The 21,412-nt window shown below is 36.2% G+C and overlaps 1 long non-coding RNA gene across 1 annotated transcript; it reads left to right on the top strand.

Annotated features, from left to right (window-relative positions):
• The first annotated feature begins 830 nt into the window (after window positions 1-830).
• On the top strand, window positions 831-19,535 carry LOC143306117 (uncharacterized). The gene is made up of 2 exons (XR_013063540.1): window positions 831-1,239; window positions 19,120-19,535. It is a non-coding gene; the product is annotated as an uncharacterized LOC143306117 (long non-coding RNA).
• Window positions 19,536-21,412: the final 1,877 nt, after the last annotated feature.

Below are 21,412 nucleotides of genomic sequence, written 5' to 3'. Positions count from 1 at the left end.
ATAAAATTTAATATACATCGCAATATATAAAAAGGTCTTCTCCACTAATCACTCACCGTTAATTATCACAATTAATCCACTTACGTATCATATGAAATCAACCATGCCGAAGAGTTCTCGGAAAAAGCAATGGTCATCAGGACGCCATTTTGTCCATAGTAATTGCGTCGGGCGCCTGTGGACATGCGGACCCGTGCTACCCGCACGCGCGTGTGCTGCGTGCCGAGGAGTAGTGGGAGTATTTTATAAGGGTGTGGGGGTGAATAGTCACATGACCAATAGAAAGACGCTTTCGGATTGGCTGATCGATGGCCGATGACGTAATGAATCCGACAACGCGCGGGCTGCCTGGTCTAGGAACAGGTCGAGTGGAACTGATCGACGACAGCCCTGATGAACGTATCTACCCACCCACATGCGTGTCGGACGTGTGGACAGGTACGAGGATACACTAGAAATTCTTTTTCCGAATGTCTAGTTTTTGTCCTTTTCCTTAAACAAATCAACCGATTCAATCGCAATTAAGTAATTAATAACTTGCTTTCTACACGAATAGCGCTATTAGATTTTTCTTTATTTCTTTATATAAATAAACGAAAATACCTATTTTATATTTAAAAACCTTCAAACTTTAAAAAATATTCGTTTAGTAATATCTACGTTTAGATGGTTTAGTAATTCTCAGTGTAAAACTGATTTAAATAATTAGCGAGTGTTTCACCACCCGCATCGATAGGTCGCTTCGATTATCGAGACATTTAACGAAACACAAACGATTACCGGCTCGATTCGTCACGCCTGAATCAAACAGTCTTATCTTGTCTGGAGTATCAGAAACATGTTCGTACATCTTCGAGTGATGGTTAAACAAATTGACGATAGATTATCGTAGTAGTATCGTGGGATTTAAAAAGAAGTATAAGGGTCTTTGTAGTGGGGGTAACGAACCACAGGAGAAAGATCGAGCACGAGTGTTCCAGCATTCCGTCACGGGCGCTCGTGATCGACGGAAGTGTAGTGTCGGTGTGAGAATTTTTTGAGCAGAATCGAAAAAATCGATCAAGACGATCTCGTTTGAGATAGATTGATCGTATCCCGTGTTCAGAGACCATTGATGACAGCTGTCGTCCAAAATTCATCATCGGAAGGCTAAGGTTCGCGACACAGCATCCTAACCTCACTCGATGCTTTTTGAACATGACAGGAGGAGGAAGGCGCCGGATGATACTGCGTAACCAGGTATTTTTTAATTAAATATTTTGCATAACATATTTCTTAAATAGTATTAAGTAGAACGTATTATATAAGGTAGTATTAAGTCCTTTCTATATCTAAATTTACAAATAATGTAATATTAATATGGTACTATAATTTAAAATAGGGTATGTATGTAATTATCCTAATAAGATTCCCCATGAAATAGTTATTTTATTATTTTTTAATTTTCTAAGCTATCACGCTTAGAAAAAATAAATTAAACTAATTTTAAGACCTCAAAAATTATCTTAAAGTAATTATTAATTATTCATTAAATACTTTGAGCGTATTACTCTATAAGTAGATACCCTATAAGTATAAGGAATCTCTTTTTTTTACTAAAAAAAGAGAGACCCGAAACGAATTGAAATTCGCACGATATCAGTCGTGCAGGTAATTATCTTTTCGCCTTGCGCGCACTGTCAGCATACTTCTTAATTGACATTAGCAGTCAACGTTTCCTTCCTGCATGAATATTTCTTTCCCTACCGGAGATCCGTATTATACGATAAAGAATCTTTTTCACGTGAACGTGACGTCATCGAAACGAGTATAACGACCCCTGCATGGCTCATGTATTATCATGTTATTATAATTGAACCGTGCTTTCGGCGCACTAATTGAGAGAGCGTAATTAATTACCGAGAGGCCGGCCACTGTTTCAAATTGTTCCCGGTCGATTATTTGTGAAAAAATCGTCTATTTCGAAACGAAACGTTCCTTGTACATTTTGTAAAATTCTGTGTAATTGCATTCGAAATGCATCACCGTAAATGTTGATCTAAACCGCTGATAATAATTGACTAGTCTCTCTGTACTTTCCCCTGTACATTACAACTATCATATCGTATATTGATACATTTTTTTGTATTGGTACACGGTTTGTACTTGTTCGGTAGTTGAAAGTAAGCCGAGGGATAAGGATCTTAGTGGCAATTAAAAACGTCTTAACACGTTTGCGAACCGATAATTGCCTTCGTTTTTTATCTTAATTTCCACAATTTTCAAGCTGTACTATTTAAGAGATTCAATTTCCAATTTCTCTTTCCCCTGATTCAATCTCAAAGTTTTATAGCTTTTAACTTCAAATTAATCTTCCAAATTTCTGACTACGAAAGTGTTAATTAGAACCGCATTAGAAAGATAAAAATCTGAAGAAATACAAAGAGTTTCTAAATAAAATTCTAATCGTGAAATAAAAGAAATTACTTTTCCCGTTGGTAGACCGACCTTGTTGTCGGTTCAATGTTCCCGCTTTCGAATTCGAGAAAAATTCTCGAACCGCATTTCACATCGGTCGAGGAATCGAGAGCGGTCTCCGGTTACCGGTAAAAACAAAATCGGTTTTTACCGTGCAAACGCGGCGAAAGACAGAAGGAGACGGGTGAACTTTTTCGACGATCGATCGAATCAGAATAATTCGACACACCTTCCGTTTCCTTTTTTTCACCTTTCTTCACGCAATTTTTCTTCGTTCCGCTCGGATCTGGATCGACCACCGCCGCAAACCGTTCGATCGATCGCTTTCACGATCCATATTAAAATGATCGTTCCCTCGAACCGGGAATAATTGAAACGGTCCGTGATCCCTGGCAAATGAAACATTGAACAACGTAATTGAATTCTATTTATAAAACGACGTCTACATCGGAATCGGATAATTCTACGGATATTTCATAGATTTCAATGATTCATCTGAAACCGTCTACGTTGAAGTTCTAATTTTGCTCCTTTCAGATTTTTTATTCTACAAAATTGCTGTGGCAAAATAGTATTTGTTTCATATTATTGAAATATTGAGAGGTATTTCCCATTTTTTCTTTTTTTGGAAGAAAAGGGCCAACCCTCCCCCGACACTAAATTAATTAAAAAGAGAGAAAAATTGCAAATGGCATATTGCATTAAAGCAACATTGGTCCTTAATGAATTAAAATTTGACAGCAATCCCACGCAAGCCTTTCATTAATGTTCTCTGTATAAAATGGCTGTCAGTTGCAGCGAACAATCGGTCAGACTGAAATGCGTGTAGGTATTGTTCCTTTATGAATTTAAATCAGGGTATTCCGCAGCGATGGTAATTTAATACAACATTTAGAGAAAGAAGGGCTAATGAATACACAACACCCTGTTAGTATAATAAATTTCAATGAAAAGCAACATTGAAAAGTAAAAACTGAATCACAATGAAATTTCCAATAAATCTTTGGAAATGATTCTAATCACAATCGATGAATCATAATTAATTTTCCTTAATTAATTTCTGTAAGCATAAAAATATTTCCAATAAATCTTTAGAAATGATTCTAATCGCAATCGATAAATCATGATTGATTTAATTTTTCTTTCGTTAAAAATGAATTGCCGGCAAATTAATTCCATCTGATAACATCATTGCTATGAGAAAATAATGACGCAAGAACCCTTTCGATATACACGGTGATGCTTGAAATTCTTACAAGCTTGTTCGATGGTTTTTTGCTATTAAACGCCGGTAGCTGAATTTACCCGCGTGTTTTGTCGATTCCGGGCATTAGTGTTCCACCAAGTGTGTCGAGAAATTCGGTTGAGAAGAAAGTAGCGTAATTGCCGGTCTCGTTGCGTTATTCCAGCGTCGATCCGGCCGCAAAAACCGCGCCGAGGAAAAAATGCTGACTCGCGCGATCTGTTTCGTTCGGCTATGACTCATTGGTAATAATCATCTTTACGACGCTATCGCGGCCTTACTAATTTCACCTGACAGAGTTTACAGGCTCGGTTGGCCTCGTTTTTCGTATCTAAATTGCACGCTGACATTGCGCCTAGCATCTTGCGAAAACCGCTCGAAAATCATTCGATTCCTCGCGTTCCGTTCTGAATTCTCATCGATGATCGAATCGAACAAAAATTTCTAAGCTTCTCGATATCGTTTCTAACCGATTAATCGAATCCTACACGCGTTTAAATAATTTAGTTGAAATTAGGTGCAGTAATTATAGATTAAGTAATTTTGATTAATTAGAGGTGAAAAAAGGTGTCTCGATACTTTATTATAAAGAAGTAGCAATTTTCTAAGCTTCTCGATACTATTTCTAACCGATTAATCGAATCCTACACGCGTTTAAATAATTTATTTGAAATTGGGTGCAGTAATTATAGATTAAGTAATTTTGATTAATTAGAGGTGAAAGAAGGTGTCTCGATACTTTATTATAAAGAAGTAACAATTTTCTAAGCTTCTCGATATCGTTTCTAACCGATTAATCGAGTCCTACACGCGTTTAAATAATTTATTTGAAATTAGGTGCAGTAATTATAAATTAAGTAATTTTGATTAATTAGAGGTGAAAGAAGGTGTCTCGATACTTTATTATAAAGAAGTAGCAATTATATAATTGGTACTTCTTTAAGAAAGTAATTAGTACGGGATGGTATTAATGATCATTAGAGGATTCCCTGCCGAGTTCCGAAGAACGCTATTTTTATAACTCTAAACATTCGATTAAATGTACACTGGTTCTTTCGTTTCTGATACGTAATTCATTCTCTAGAATCAGAGGACCACCTGTTCAAATAAAGTAATCTATACATCAAAAGCTACTGTACATATACTAAACGTTCAAAGCACCCAATCTTTATGTAATATTTGATCTATGTTTTAAAAGTATACGCTAATATATTCAAATGAGGTGCTCAACATTTTATAATCTATCTTGTACCCTTTAAATGTTCAGTAATTCAATGGTACCATTTCTAAAATTGAGTTTCATTCACGGTTTCTCGTTTAATTCCCTTGCAATTTATGCAAATTAAAGTTCCATTACGAAAATGAAATTTTTTACGATGCAAATTAAAATTTTATCAAAAATTCTACTTTGCAAGTGAAACCTTTGGTAAAAATTTCACGGTTGCAAATTAACTCTTTGCCAAAGACGTCCCCGTTGCAAATGAAACCTTCTCCATAATGTTATAAATCCCAAGCACTAATAATACCAGAATCAAATAAAAGTGTCTACCGTCACTATTACCAGAGTTCCGGTAATTCAGTGAGCGTAGCTTCCCAGGTTAAAAACGACGATAAGATTTCTTCCGAGCTCGTCCTCGATACGATTAAGGAGGTTAAAAAGACCTCGGTTTCTTTCCTTTTTTTATCGATCACCTCGAGGCTGCCACCTTTGTTGATTACTAACTTCTTTACGCGCCAGTAAAGATTAAAATATTTGCAATATGATAAAAAAAGATCCCTGCTATTCCTACATTATAAATCATCTTGCACTCTTCATCAAAAAGTTCATTTCTTCTTTCTCAATTAAAACTCTCTTTTTAATTCTTTGAAAACGAATGGAAGGTTACTTTGATTCACAAATAAAACTCCATTATTTATAGACAATTTATAAAAAAAATATTAAAAATTATTTAAAATTAAAATATAAAGAAACATTATCGTTCAGATTTCTTCTCAAGTTTTTCTCTACCGTCTGCATCTTTGAGCCAAAATCTCTGTCGATCGCAGGACAAAAGGGAAGAAAAATAAAAACTAAAAAGAGCCTTCAGGGCTGTATACAGGCTACATGCTATCACCACCTGGATCGCATTGTTCTCCCGGATGCATTCATCAAATAAATTGCTTTCATCGGGCCAAGTGTCGGGTTAGCGCGATTGTTACTCCCTTCTTGTCGAAAATCCCAAAGAAGCGCGTTCAAAATTTTCACGTAACAGTTTTTCGAAAAAAAAAAAGGTGAGAGCGTCATGTTTTTTTTTTTCGACGCCAAATTGCGTTCGGTATAGGGGTGAAAAGCTTCGCGTCATCGGTGTGCGTTGCTGCCTCTCGCAAGATGGTTCCTCCCTGGTGAAAAAAAAGGGAGCATTACCGTTGCTTATCCCTATCCTGACCTATGGTTACCATGGTGACGCACACCACGGCCAATCCCACCCTTTAGGGGAGTCCTCCAAGGACCACCGGGGAAATTTCATTTCTCTCTGATCAATGGTAAAAAATACGGCCAACTTGGCCTTTTCTCTCTCTCCTTTCTTTGTCACCGGTAGTCGGCCAATTTTCACTACGTTCGATCCTTTGTACTCTTTCGAAAATTATAAATCGACGGGGAAGAATTCTGATGTCGAGTGTCATTCGACGTGACTCTGCATTTGGGGTTGATGAAGAACGATATTAAAAATCGTGAATTTTTAAAAATTATTTAAAAATCATTTTGCCAAAAGTGACAAATATTTTTTAGTTGAGTTAATTAACAGTGCTTATTTTTTACCAATTTTCTATAAGTAATGAAGTTTTATTTGTGAACCAAAGTGATCTTAGATCTGTTTTCAAATAATTAAGAAAAGAGTTTTAATGAGATAGAAGAAATAAACTTTTTGCCAGGAAATAAAAGTTGTTGGTTACCAAGTATTTCGTAAGCGTGTTTTCGACGTGGAGCATCGCAACTTTGTGGGAAAGTTAGTAATTACGATGACAAATATGAAGTTTACGAAGCCTCTGGAAATTTACCTGCAACCCTTCCGTGACTTCTAGTAAACTCATCTTAAGATCGTGGTTCCAGGCTCCGTAGTTTATACTACTTACGGACCGGTTCGAGTTTGTTCTATGTGGAAGTGTACACGTTTGCACACTATGTAACAGTGGCTTATTGAAGTCCTGGTGAGAACTGGCCTTCACACGTCACCGACGACCAGGTACCCTGACGAAATCGTGTCTTTCGTGATGCTACTCTTCGGATCGAGTGCCTTTGTCCTTCGATCTTCTCCCTCTTCTTCATCCTCTCTTGAATTATATTCTTCCTGTCAGGTCTCAATGAGTGTGTAAATTTTGTAGTGTTAATCCATCTTACATTTTACATTTTCAATTTGAATTTATTTGTATTGTTTGTTGCAATCCAGAACTAGTCATTCTGTGTCTACTAGTCAATGAGTGTGTAAATTTTGTAGTGTTAATCCATCTTACATTTTACATTTTCAATTTGAATTTATTTGTATTGTTTGTTGCAATCCAGAACTAGTCATTCTGTGTTCAGAATATTAATCAATCCCTTGTGTAATTATATTCATTAAAGTTTAAGCTTCAATTTGATGTGCCATAAGTGCCATTTTGTGAAACTTCTCTGTCATGAAATCATCAGAATCTCTATCTACTAATCTAATTTCTAATGTATCTAATTTCATAATCTACTCAGATTAATAAATTAATTAATTATTCTTTAAGCTTCAATTTGATGTGCCATAAGTGCCATTTTGTGAAACTTCTCTGTCATGAAATCATTTAACTTCCTATCTATTAATCTAATTTCTAATGTATCTAATTTCATGATCTACTCAGATCAACAAATTAATTAATTATTTTCTGTGAGATGATTCAATAAAAAATGGACTGAATTAATCAGTTGCAGTATGTGCATTATTGCATGCCATCCATTACACAGATGTTTGAACGCTCCATCCTGTGCAGTATTAGAGCAGGGAAGAAATTGAGGCGAGGGTTACCAGATTATTCTCAACCCAACGGGTGTAATTGAATTTTAAACTCCCCAAACGTTGGGTACATATGCGTCCATTCATGGTACATCGTATCCAGCCGGTTTGTCGATGTCGTGAATTTCATAGGTGAGAGGATCAATTGAACGTTGCCAATGCAACGTGGAATGCACCCTGTCCCTTCTAATAATCGTCAACCATCCTCTATAGAAAAATACACTGTGTACACAATGTAATTCACGGTGTTCCACGAAACTTTCATACGTGCAATAATTTTACCTCTGTTAGCCTTATCAAACAGGATCTTGCATTCCTCTTGCTCAGCGATGAGAAAACAAAAGGCTATCTGAAACCAAAAAATGCATATTCAATTGCATTACAGCGAATTTTGCTCGAGGTTCGTGTTAGGTAATGAGCAATCATTTTATGAGGAATTCATGGCATCAGCATGATAGACAAAAAAGAAGAGGTGAAATTATTTGATAGGGAAGCTCTTTATTTTTATTTGAAGAAAATTGGTGGTGGGTGATTTTTACTATCAAAAATGTATAATTTATTTAAATTTAATGAATTTCTCTAATGCTTTTTAAACTCCAAATTTTTTGATTGTGTATAAAAAATAAAAAATGAAAATTTATGGAAAATTTTTAATCTGCAAATGTACACTAGATGGTTTTGTTCCAGTGGAAAGATAGAATCCGTGGATAACGATTTTCCTCGCTTTGTTCTAAATAGGCTAATGCACCGGGACAATAGTGGCACTCTCTATAATTTTTCTATGTCCTATATATATATATTAAAAGAGAACTCTTACAAGTGCCCTAGAAAAGTCATCATTTTTCTTTAAAAAAATAAATTATAAAATATATGAATTCTTCAGAAGCTCCAACCGTCTAATTAAATTCAATTAATTCTCCATCCAACTCTGTATATCATGAAATCATCACACTTAGAAAATTGAAAAAGAAAAAATGTCTGTTGATAAAACAATCACGAAAGAACCGTTTAATCTAACGGTATGGAATAATTTCCAGGACTTTGTTTCCAACCGGATTGTGGAAAAGCCGTGAGGAGAATGTGCTCTTCGAGCATGACTCGTATTTACCTGATGTGGTTTCTTCAGCAACATAGCACAGATTTTTTAACCCGACCGAACGACTCAAAGGATATTTGAAAATTTTTAGAAAGACGTTGCTATGAACCGTAGAGGATAACGTCCAGCTTTGTCGGTCAGGTGGATCCAATTAATTGGAAATCAAATTCTAATTAAGGAACGCGCCTGAATAATTGACGTGCGTGTGCTTAACGATGCATGGTCGGTTGCCATATTCCAGGCAAACGAACATACATTTCCGAATTAACCGCATCGTGACTCAACACTCGGAACTGGAATGAAATTTCATGAGGATTCACTGTGTGAAATTCAAATTCTTTCATTTGGTAATTTTTTTAATTTAGATATAGCAGGTGAAATTTTCAAAATTAGGGTTGTGTGACGTCACCCTTTTTGAAATAGACAATAGGAAAATTCAGAAGAGTTTGTGTTGAGGATAAGACAAGGGACTTAAGGTTGATTAATCCGAAGGCTAACTCAATAGTCGAAAGTGGAATGAAATTCATGAGGATTCACTGTGTGAAATTCAAATTCTCTCATTTGGTAATTTAAAAAATTTTTCAAAATTAGGGTTTTGTGACGTCACCCTATTTGAAATAGACAATAGGAAAATTCAGAAGAGTTTCATTTTCTGATGGTAATATTTGTGTTGAGGATAAGACAAGGGACTTAAGGTTGATTAATCCGAAGGCTAATTGAACGCCAGAGGCAACAGGAAGTTCCATGCAAGTTCTCGTCGACCGTTTAACCTGCTACTTACCGTACCGAATTCTGATCCTGGAATTAGGTAAGAGAACAGTGTGTTGAGTTGGAAACAGTTGGGAAGCTCGCGGTATTCGCACCTTACCGCAATTCGCTCTTGAAACTCGTTCTCCTAGAGCGATGAACTTTGTGGTATCGCTATAGGCCAGTCGGCGATCCTCTGTGGCTGATTCTCTAACTCCTTTTAATTCGATCAAATAATCTCTCCTCGAGTTTAATCAGGATGTACGAAAACATTATTTTATGGTCAGCAATTTTCAAGTTATTTGATAAGGAAGAATCTTAAATAATTTTAGTTGGTGGTCTCATCTCTAATTAGAAGATCATCTCAAATGAATCAATGCAATCTAAATACTTTATAGTATTCAATTTTTCTTTGCTTCATTGGCTAATTTTCAAATTCAAATTTTTAATTAGCTACCTCTTTAGTGTAATATTAACACTGTTCAGAGTTTTTTTGGAGAATGGGTTACTGGTGTCTCCCACAATAGTCAGTGCCGTAATTTGCATTTTTTAAATTCAAAAGGGCCCAAAATCTGTGCTGAAATATCGTATAAAATATTTTCTAAAAATCCCAATTCTTCATCATCGACCACCTGTAGATCCTAGAATCAAATATTTCCTCCCAAGGAAACCTGCATTTGAACATAATTTTCAGTCATTCGGTAGGGCTGCAACGCGATGATTGCAACAATGAATAATGGCTTTTCAGGGAAACGGTCTATGCAACCGCGTAGCACGTGTCATCAGCGACTGTAAAGATAATTCCTCGTGGAGGAAGTCGAAAGGAAATCAAGAAGATACTAAAAAATTTCTAAGGTACGATTAAAAGTGTTGCTCGATTTCTTGTACATACCTTCGCAATTTATTTTATATCAAGATGAAAAAGAAGTCAATTTTGAGGATGTTGAGGAGTAGCCTGGAGGAAGATGGTTGCAAATGCGTTTAGAAACGATGGTGTACCGAGAAGCAAGCCTCTGAAAGTGGTAATAAACGCAGTACCAGCTTGGCAAAGATTCTGTACCCGGAGAAACGCTTAACCACCACTTCCTGGGATTCTTGCGAGAATTCCTGACTGAAAGTAACAAAGGAATCGGTGCTGTTCCACTGGTATCGTAAAACGGTCCGTTCTGATTTTCTTTTTCTTCCTGCTGGCGCTCAACTTGCCTTCGATTCAGAAGAAAGGTATTTCCTTTCATCCGAACCCATTAAACAATGAAAATGTAATTTTTTATCAAAGAACTTGAAATTTTTTTTTATTAGAGATATGGCCACAGTGATTAATTTCATTTTCTCTTAATTATTATTATTGTTTCCTCCTGTTCTCCAGATTTATTGAACGTCATGAACGACACCACTAATTACACATGCTTAAATAATTAAAAGAAAATTAAGTAATAATGGTACATATAATATAAAATGGTAAATAGAGAGCTTAAAATTTGAAATTTAAAAATTAATTATTTCTATTTTTAATAATTAGAGCTTCAATAGATCCTGTAACAAATGACCGTTTTCACCATGGCGTTCAACATGTTAAGTACAGTTGAATAGAGCTGTGTCTAATTTTCTGGTACACCAGCATACATTCTTTTCACGGTTTCTTCAGGTTAATCTCGAGAAACAGCTGAAGGGATACGATTGGTTCTTCTGGGCCCTTTTATAGTGGCCATTATACCGCGTCCAGGCTTTATCGGCTATCATGACTTGCCGTATTATGCTACTCGTCCCGGGACTTTCCACCTGCGAGACCACAATTCCCTCTTCTCGACGATCAATTTTTCGTTTCCAATCGGTTTACAATCTTCAATAATACAGGAAATTTCTAAACCATCTCACTCAATTTTCCTTTGTTTCAAATTTATTCGAAATTAAATTTCTGAAAATTAAAAACTTCTACGGTTCTTCAATTATTTTAGATCTTATTTTATTCTACATTATACGTTTTATAAAAATTCCTATGTTTCTATAAGTCTGGAAGAGATTCTTTCTCGGAACTTCGGATAAATCATTTTCCGAGAATTCAGATAGTCAATTCAGATGAAAAAACCTTGTTCCGATTTGTCGAAGGGAGGAAACATAAGGACGCTTTAATTATTTTTCTCATTTGTCGTTTATTGGCAGTGCAGCCGGTAATTGTTCCATCACGGCTGGCTTGAAAAGACGTGTACCCAACCAGGCGGGAATTTCTCAAGAAATGAACGATGTTCCGTCAAACGAGGAGACGATGAACGTTTCTTCCGATTAATGAGCATCTAGAGCTCGGTATCTAATATTAGAATGGATCTAGGATCTGAATAGAATTTTTAGAAAACCACCCCTTCAACATTTTATTAACCCACTACTGCGATTTCTAGGCCTGTGACTCCACCGATATTTCGCTAAACATATTTAGAAAATTCGAAAACTCGAAACGAATGAACACCCAAAATTGAGAATTTCATCAATATAATAATTCAAAATGATTAATTTTAGATTAAATTAGGATTTTCATTGTGGATCAGAGGGAAATGAAAATCTCCAGAATTGTGAGAAAAATTATAGTGATTCTATCTGGTTATGGAACTGAGAAATTTGCGTGATCGCTCTCTAGTTTGAGACTGAAACCGACGAGTCATCAGTGATTCCAATACAGCATACGAAGGGTTAATAGATTATTAAGTATTCAATATTCCTTAACGATATTTTCAAATTTTCTATGAAACATTCTTTCTTCTCGTTTAGAGACAGAGGTAGAATTACTTGGTCAGTGACGTTCTTTTATGACGATTGAACCACTCGGTTCCATTGTGGTTTTGTGTTTCATAACCGAAAGTGTTGCGTCACATTATGCTCGGTTCGTCATTATAAATATTTTTATTTTCGTTATGAAACAAAAGAAAGCTTAAACAGAGGGATGAATCCAGGCTATCCAGTGCAATCAATACTATGCTGTGCCATTGTTGATCCACTTCTGCTCTTTCGGGACACTGGTTGCGTCTTCGTTCGTGATTCTCCAAATTAATTATTTTTTAATCAAAATTTATTTCCAAGACAAATTTTAATTTTTCTATTTTCCTCGACGGAAGATCGATCGGATTTCGTCGTTTCCGGTGCTCCACTCTCACGATCCGTTCGATTTCTTCTTCGACGCTTCGTGGATTCGATTCAGACCCATGGTAGAGCTACTATTTTTTTACTTTTACCATGGATAATAGAACCCGTCCTCTCGTTTTCTGCCGCATCACCCTGAACAACCTTCTCGCAGTTTCTCGTAATAGTACTATAATGTTCCCTGTAGGGCCCTCGGACCCCTCCTTTCAGTTTTTTTCTAGTCGAGTGTACTCTTTTCCTACCCTTGGAACAGATACACCTTTTCTTGCCGTGGAAATAATTCGAGGCGGTTAGAAAAGTTTAATTAAGTTTTAAAATTGACGCGGATACCTTATGGCGTTCCTGTATCCGGTTTCTGGAGCGTGTCTTGCGGCTAGGCTTCCGGTATCGTTACTTTTTGATCTTTTGATTTGGAGTATGACTTTTTTATAACAAAATACAGTGGTACTATACCGAATAAGATTAATCTGTTTTCATATAAAAAAAACTCCCATTGATATTATATCTACATTAATGTAAAATAATTTAAACACTGTTTATGTCATGAACAGAATTTAAACGATTTCCTAGAAATTTATAAAAAATATTCACTAGTTTATTTAACATAATTAATTTGTAAAATATAAATGTAACCTAATGATAGATTCTAAATTAACAAAGCAAATGTAATAAATTTTATTGCCTCCTTGTTATATGAGTCACTTAATAAACTCCGAATATAATTGATTATTAATTTAATTTTTCCTCTGAGATAATTATTTAAAAATGATGCAAAATTTATACCGAGGTACCACTGTATATATAAAATTACAAGAATCTCATTAACATAATTTATGCGAAACGAAAGCTTAATTAAAAGAGACATTCCTATTACTCAGCACCTGGTGACATTTTTTCAATAAAAAAATGTCTATCTCCACTTAATAATAATTATGCTATTCACTCTACGTTTCACAAATCTCATGCTAATCATTTAAACATCAATCTGATCAGCATTTTCCTATCCCATAATTATCTCGCGTTTGTTAACCGACGTTAGAGTCGGATACATAGAAACGTTAATTAGCCTCGATTAGCCAGCTGTGATTGACTATTAACGTAACCGGCAAACACGCAACCAGTAAATTGGACCACCCTATAGACACCCAAGTGTATATCCGTGGATTCTGTTGCTGGCATGATTTGCTTCTCAACTCGGTGCAATTCCAAGTTCAAAGCCACTTTACCAACTCCTCTCCTATCTCTTTAGATTCCCTGTTTCTCTTTTGTATCGGCCACTTCTCTCCTACCTTTCTCCTCGTGTATACGATCTAGCTACGTGGCTGGCAGCAATTAAGGGCATTCGATAATGATGGAACTATAGGTAAGCAGGATTTCTCTCTCTCTCTCTCTCTGGTTTTCTGTTAAGCTGCTTAGAGAAGAGAACAAATCTGTCACTGTCAGCCGTCTATTCACAGTCGTCCGTGCGCTAACTCGATGAAAAAGGAGAAGACGGACGGTGAAATCGCCGTGCGGATGGGCTTCACGGTGATTTTGACTCGTGTTTCCTTCGACCTGTCTACGCCACTCCTTTCCACGTAAGAATGTTTTGATAGGAAGATGTGCCGGTGAAGTAAAATTCAAGATAATTGGTTTGGATTGCTCGTTAAAGTGTCCAGCGTTGTGCGCAACTTCGAGCCTTAACGATTATACCTTAATTGCCTTTACTCCTTTTTTCTCTCCTTTGCGGGGGCCATTTTTAGAATACAGTTAATGAGCCAATGAATTAACAATTTCTTCCTTAATATTTCGAGTTCCTTTGTTAATTCCCTTTTAAATTCAAAATTCTATAATTTGAAATTGTGCTTAGATGTTTGAACCCTCGGATGGCGGACCATGGAGAGAGCCCCGGTATCTATTATCTTGAAGCTTGTAAAGAATAGAAAATTTGAAATTTGAGACGGAGCAGAGTGATATTTTGACAAAAAGAAAACGATGTGGCGAGTAACACGAGGGGGAGAATTTTTCGATTCTATTAAGCAGACGGTTTCACGTGGAATTCATTCGAAATTCGAGGTATTTGTTCAAGGATCCCGATTCTATCAGGCCTTCGAATCGTCGTTGATGGAACAGATTTGCCTGGAGCGGGGCCTCGTGAATATTACCCCTCTTTCTTTCTCCACCCTTCGTCTCGTTACCTTTCCATCATTTTTTTTTTTTACTTCCTTCTCTCATTCACCTCTCGAGGACTCTCTTCCTCGAGTAGAACAGCACGTGCTCGATTCTCAGCGTACGTACGCTCGATGGGCGGGATTTTCGAGGGTAAAAAACCTCGTGTTCCAGCGCGGGGACAAGGCTAAAAGCACGACACACATCGGATTACGTGTCTAAAAAGTGGAAGGAACCACCGATCCAACGGGAAAAAGAGTCCACTTTATTTCTGGAGCGGTTAGAAAGCCGTGATACAACTAATAATCTGCTTTACAGGCAGCATAAAAAAAGTTCGTCAACCCTTCTGTTAGAAATTAAGTAATTAAGGTATTTTTCTTTATTTTAATTAGAATATTTTCATTTTGGATATCGTAAACTTTTTCTATTTCCTATTCTGTCATTTTTTAATTGAAAAGATGTACTTTTTAGAATAGAAAACTTTCATCAAATTAAAATTGATGAATTTCTCTAAATTAAATTTTAGACTACTTTCGTTATTAACAGAATGGTTAAATCTGTGAAATCAATGAAATTTGCAATGTCAAATAGGGTCCACTAAAAGATTCGTTCAACGCGATAATGGAATATTAAAAGTGACCCGACTATCAATCGATTGGTGTCTCTATTTTTAAGAAAGGACGGTTCAGGTTCGAATTCCTCCAGAAGCAGGTCTCTGTGATCCCACATAAATTAAGTATCCCCTCTTCCTAAAGGAGACTTAAAAATATCTCCCTCTTCTGAATCAATATTCCTCACCGACCGCTTTCTTATCTCCTTTTGTCCGTATCAAACTCTACTTCAAACTAATCACACTTAACCCTTTAACTATCGAACCATTGGAATTTTTACATTTGAAAAACTTAGACAGCTTTGGAAGGATTTCTGTTGAAAAGATTAGAAAAATTAATTAGCCTTCTAAGGACGCCAGTGGCAACTAAAGGGTTGACACTATTTGGGGTTTCTGGGTTTTCCAATCACACTTAACCCTTTCACTGTCGAGGAATTGGAATTTTTACATTTGGAAAACTTAGAGAGCTAAGGAAGTGTTTCGATTGAAAATTTGATTAGGAAAATTAATTAGCCTTCTAAGGGCGCCAGTGGCAATTAAAGGGTTAACACTATTTGGGGCTTCTGGATTTTCCAAGAATTTTAATTGATCTCTGATACTAGCAAAACCTTGGAAATATTTTTCTGAAATCTGAAATAATTAACCCTTTCCTACCCCTAGAAATTTTTGTGGAATCATCTCAATTTTTTCTCGAGTATTCCAGCTCGAAGACCAATTTCTTAGTCGAAATTATAGTAGTAAAGTTGATCCACGAGCGGACGGAGAGGCAGCTGGGAACGTCTGGCCAGGAAGAAGAGGAGAACCGACACCAAAGGATTATTACAGCCGTGTTGCATAACATGTCGTTGACCACACGGTTGGATTACTCATGCTCCTCGTCGAGTGACCTTGTATCGCAATCAAGCCTCGAACCTGCACAGCCTAGGCAGATTCCCTCGTCCAACGATCCTGGACCAACCGGTGGCCCTGGATTCGAGGGCAATGCACCTTCGCGCTGCATCACCCTTCTCTTCTTCACCCAGCCGTCTCCGTTCTTCGTTCCTCCTAGAAACAATACTGTTACCGGTGTGTCATGGATTGTCCAAGAGGATTTACATGTTCCAGCATCGAACAAGACGATAAAACCAGGGACCAACTCCTTCGCTTAGCCGTATGCGATCGTTTTATCGGTCAACGGGACGATGTTTCATTTTAATGACTCTTATGCACCGAGAGGTGCATCCTTCCACAATGGGGCATTTGCATGAAAAATGCATTTGGGGTGAAAATTGTCTTGTAACCAAAATTCACTTATTTATATTTTGTGTAGGTATTAATTTGAATTTTTGTAAATTTTCAAAATGAAAAATGGGAATTTTAATTATTTTGAGAAATTCACTTATTTATATTTTGTATAGGTGTTAATTTGAATTTTTGTAAATTTTGAAAATGAAAAATGGGAATTATAATTATTTTGAGAAATTCACTTATTTATATTTTGTGTAGGTATTAATTTGAATTTTTGTAAATTTTGAAAATGAAAAATGGGAATTATAATTATTTTGAGAAATAGTAATTTTAAAAAATACACTTTCTTTTTCTTATTTTGATATTTGATCATTTCTCTCTCAAAGGAGAAATAAGTTTCAAACACACAGACAGTAAACTTCTTAGGTGTAGAGTGTAGAGTTACCACAGGAAACGCGTAATCTTCTATAATATACACTGGCGCGCTTGGTTACAAGTTCATTGAGTCTCCTCCCGGATGCCATCGACAGTTCCATATAAAGAATCTTTCACTTTCTTTTTAACCATGAAACTATAAAAATGATGCTATTCAACTTTCCATCGTAAAATTGTAATTAAGCAACTTAGGAAGTTAATCTCTCCTCTATTTTCGCAAATCAGTTAGCAGAGTCAGCTTGAAATTTTCATGCTAAGTTCCCCGTAACGAGCTTAATCTCATTGACGGCACTCTCGTCGAACATTTTGCATAATTCAATCGCATCCCTGTCTCGATCCGATCTAATTACGGTTGTTACTTATGCAGTTGCATTTCCGTTGCAATTTTCATTTTCAATAATTAGAGATTGAAAACGTATAATTACGGATATTAATATTCGACACTTTTGGTAAAACTAGGGAACTAGGGAACTAGGAAACTAGGGATCCCTAGGATCCCAAGGTATAATTTAGAATTAAAGCCTAATTTCTAAATTTTTTAGAACTGAAACTTCCCAAATTTTGTATTATTATTTTTCTAATATCTAAAACTTTTCCAATTCCAAATTAAATTATTTTTTTTTATAGAATTAGGATACTATTGACTCTTCCACTATCGTTTCCACTTTAATTCCTAACCTACCCCAATAAAAGTATAAATAGAAACGAATGACAGAGGAAATATTATTTGCCAATTATTTGGCAGACGGATGATAGGATAGCTCGACGTAGAGGCAATCAATGCTCCTAATGTATCCGAGAATTACAAGGATGCCGGGTCTCGGTCTGTTTCAGACTGGCAGGTATCCACGGAAGTGACGCTGTCGCCTAATTAATAAAATAAATCATCCAACCGGTGCATCGACCCCGTCGTTGCATCAACGGTTTGACTGACGGTGTTCCACCTCTGCCGTCGACTAATTGTCAAATTACAAAGATCGAGAATATATAATGGACGTCGACCAGCAGGACGGTTCGTCGCGATTTTGAACGACCGCCTCCTCTTCCCCGCTGTACATCGGATTTCCACTGCGCAAAAGCGAAACGCACCCCCACCAGCACATCACCCAGCAACCCCTACCTCTTTTGCACCTGCAACCCTTCCGTCCGACACCAAGTTACGTCATTCGACTCCGGGACTCCGGCGATCGTGGTCCTACGCTTCCGCTTCCGGTACTACCAGCCACGAGGCGATCTTGCTTCGCCAACAGCTGGACCTTTGGTAAAATTTACGACTTGTAGTATCGTTTCGTGTTGTGTGCTATTCGAACGTGTTCAGTTTCTCATTTTCCTTTGGTTGGTTTTGTAAATCACAGTGCTTCCTTTTATTTTATATTTTAGTTTCGGTATGTAGCATGATCCTGTAGTTCTTGAACAGTAATAGAAGTGTTTTATAGAAATTTATATTTTGTATTTTGTAGAGGATCATATTACCGTGCGCGCAGAATTCAAATTAGCGCGCGCTTTAGTTTGAAATGACATCGTCGGTAAGGAAGATGTCTTGCTATCTTCTTCGATCTTTTCAAAATTATTTTAATTCAAATTGAAAATAGTATAATTAATCATCGAAATATCCACTGTCTACACGAATTTGGATATTAATTTTAATTTTATTATTCTTGTCATTCGATAGTTTACCTCGGTGTTTCACTGTTGAATGAAATATAAGAACTGTCTGTGCGAATCTCTTCAATAACCTGTATCTGATATCCTCCGCGTAATAAAATTATGATCAGATAGCCGCGTCGAGACATTCGTCTCAATCATGCTTCGTAGAAGATTGACGAGCGCGTAGGTACTTTCGATCTCTTCCATCTGATGCCTCGTAATTAATTCTCACTGAAATAACAATTGCTTTTGTTCTATAGTAGACTGAAGTGTGCTCTTCGAAGATATTACATCGTTTTCATAAATCATCGCACGATAAGGAAATATTTAAAGCTGATAATGATGTCGTTTTTACGTGTTGCAGTTGGAGGAAGGTGAAGAAGCATTTGTCAACTGGAAACTTATCTCGAACGCTCTTTATGCTTTTGATTGTTGCTCAGAAAGCCTTGATCACAATATTGGCTTTCGGGCAATAATCATAATCACGAAAGGGCAGAGCCCCAACTGTCTGTTGCTAATGGCACCTGTTACTTCAAGGGATCGACGCAGTTTTGAATTCTTCTTCAGCGACTGTGGATTACTGAAAAATTAAAATATAAATTGTTTTCTTTATTAAGTAGTGAAAAATGGGAATATTTGAATTATTGTACAAATAATGTTGTTTCAATATATTACTATTGTAGGATCAATCGTGATTCACCCTTAGGATTAAACTTGTTAACAAAAGGCTTTTAAATATTGGAAAAATAATATCTATTTTAGTTTTATAAAAAGTGTCTAAAGGTTAAAGCGTTAAGTAATAAATTCTATTTATATTATTATCACAAATGTCAACTATTGTAATTTATATTTCTTCAACCATATCCCCAATATTGTACAGAACTAATAATACTCTTAGAAACCATTGAATATCAGATTAAAATAAATATAGTAAAAAGTATTACAAGAGGAATCGATTCAACCCCGAACCATTTACGTTAAAAAAACAAAGTACTCGTGATTGATGCATTTACCATGGAGCTACCTTTAAATAAAACCATCCGGAAGAAAAAGCTTTCACGATACTACACTTTATTCAATTCCATCCGTAATACTCCACCAACCTCTTATAATATCCTCAATCGTATTAAATTATTCCTTTGAAATTATAATTGCACACTTGACTTCTCAGATAGCTGACTAATTGTTGCTCGAACGATCGATCGAGTGATGTGCTTACTTTTAATTGTACCTTCACTGATAACTGTACTTCTGATTATAAACGATCGTTTATCTCGTCCATTCATCGTTTAAAACTTGATTCATTTTTTATCTTTAATTGCTCACCAGTGTGACTTATAAATAAATTTTAATATACGAATAATACAAGGCTTATATTTCTAAATTATTTTACTGAATAGAATAATAGTACCATTTTAAACCTGGTGCCTAACACCGTTTACAGAATGGTACTTATATTAAATTTCCAAAATCTACATTTACATTCTCCAAGTTTTATTGATCCTCGTGTGAAGGAACTGAGATCTTATTAACCCAGGATGTAATTTAGGGTATAAATTTAATTTAAAATTTATTCTCATCTTCCAAATTCTATAGCTACTATTTTCCCAATTTTCTATTTAGAAATTTTAATTTAATTTTCATTCTCATTTTCCAAATTCTATAGCTACTATTTTTCCAATTTTCTATTTAGAAACCAAAGTGCTAAATTAATTTTATTTCCAAAATTTAGAAAATCTCGAATCGAAGAAATTCTAATTATAATTGCATCCTACCGCAATAAAAAGTCTCTGGGTAACATTTATCAGATTTTAGTCGACTACGGATGCGATCGAGACGCGAGGGCGATACAGTTCATAAAAGATTTAACGTTAATTACCGAAGATGACCCGGCTGGAAATCCGGTTTTTATATCCTAGAGAGCACAGATCCGTGCTAACTGTATAAATCCACGAAAAGTTTCTTCCCGATACTTCCTTCATCCTTCCCGGAGGAGAGTAACGGCGCCGTGACGTTTGGCCGGCATCGATGGTAACAGGTAGCGACGGCCGGTGTTTCCTCAAAAACTGCCAAAAACTCGAGGCAACGAGGGTCGACAGGTGGAGGAACGAACGAGGATAGACGGTGAGAAATTCGTGAGCCGCGAGACGGGTCAGGCAACGATGCATTATTTAAATTTTAAAAGCATTTCGGAGTGCCGGCTTAATTCGACGTCTAGTTAGCCCATACCCTCCCCCTACACCGTGGACAACAAACAACCATCGAAGAGTAAATTCGTATACAGAACATTCCACTTGTCACCCCTCTTTCGTGTACCTCTATTATCACCGTGATTAGCTGCATTCAATTTTATTCTGACTTGTATAAACGGTGGATATCGTTCAGATTTTAAGTGTTATATAAAATGAAATAAAATTTGTTTGTACAAAAGAAATTTTAGTTTGGAGATTCTTTAAAAAATATTCATATTAATAAATATATGGCTCCATTCGAACAGGGCTAATTAAATTGTTACTTCCTCTAACAAAATACAGAACATTCCACTTGTCACCCCTCTTTCGTGTACCTCTATTATCACCGTGATTAGCTGCATTCAATTTTATATTGACATGCATAAACGGTGGATATCGTTGAGATTTTAAGTGTTATATAAAATG

Source organism: Osmia lignaria, chromosome 15 (genome assembly GCF_051020975.1).
Source record: "Osmia lignaria lignaria isolate PbOS001 chromosome 15, iyOsmLign1, whole genome shotgun sequence".
NCBI classification, from domain to species: domain Eukaryota; kingdom Metazoa; phylum Arthropoda; class Insecta; order Hymenoptera; family Megachilidae; genus Osmia; species Osmia lignaria.
Note: the sequence above shows the minus strand (reverse complement) of the source record. Positions and strands in the feature narration are given on the sequence as shown.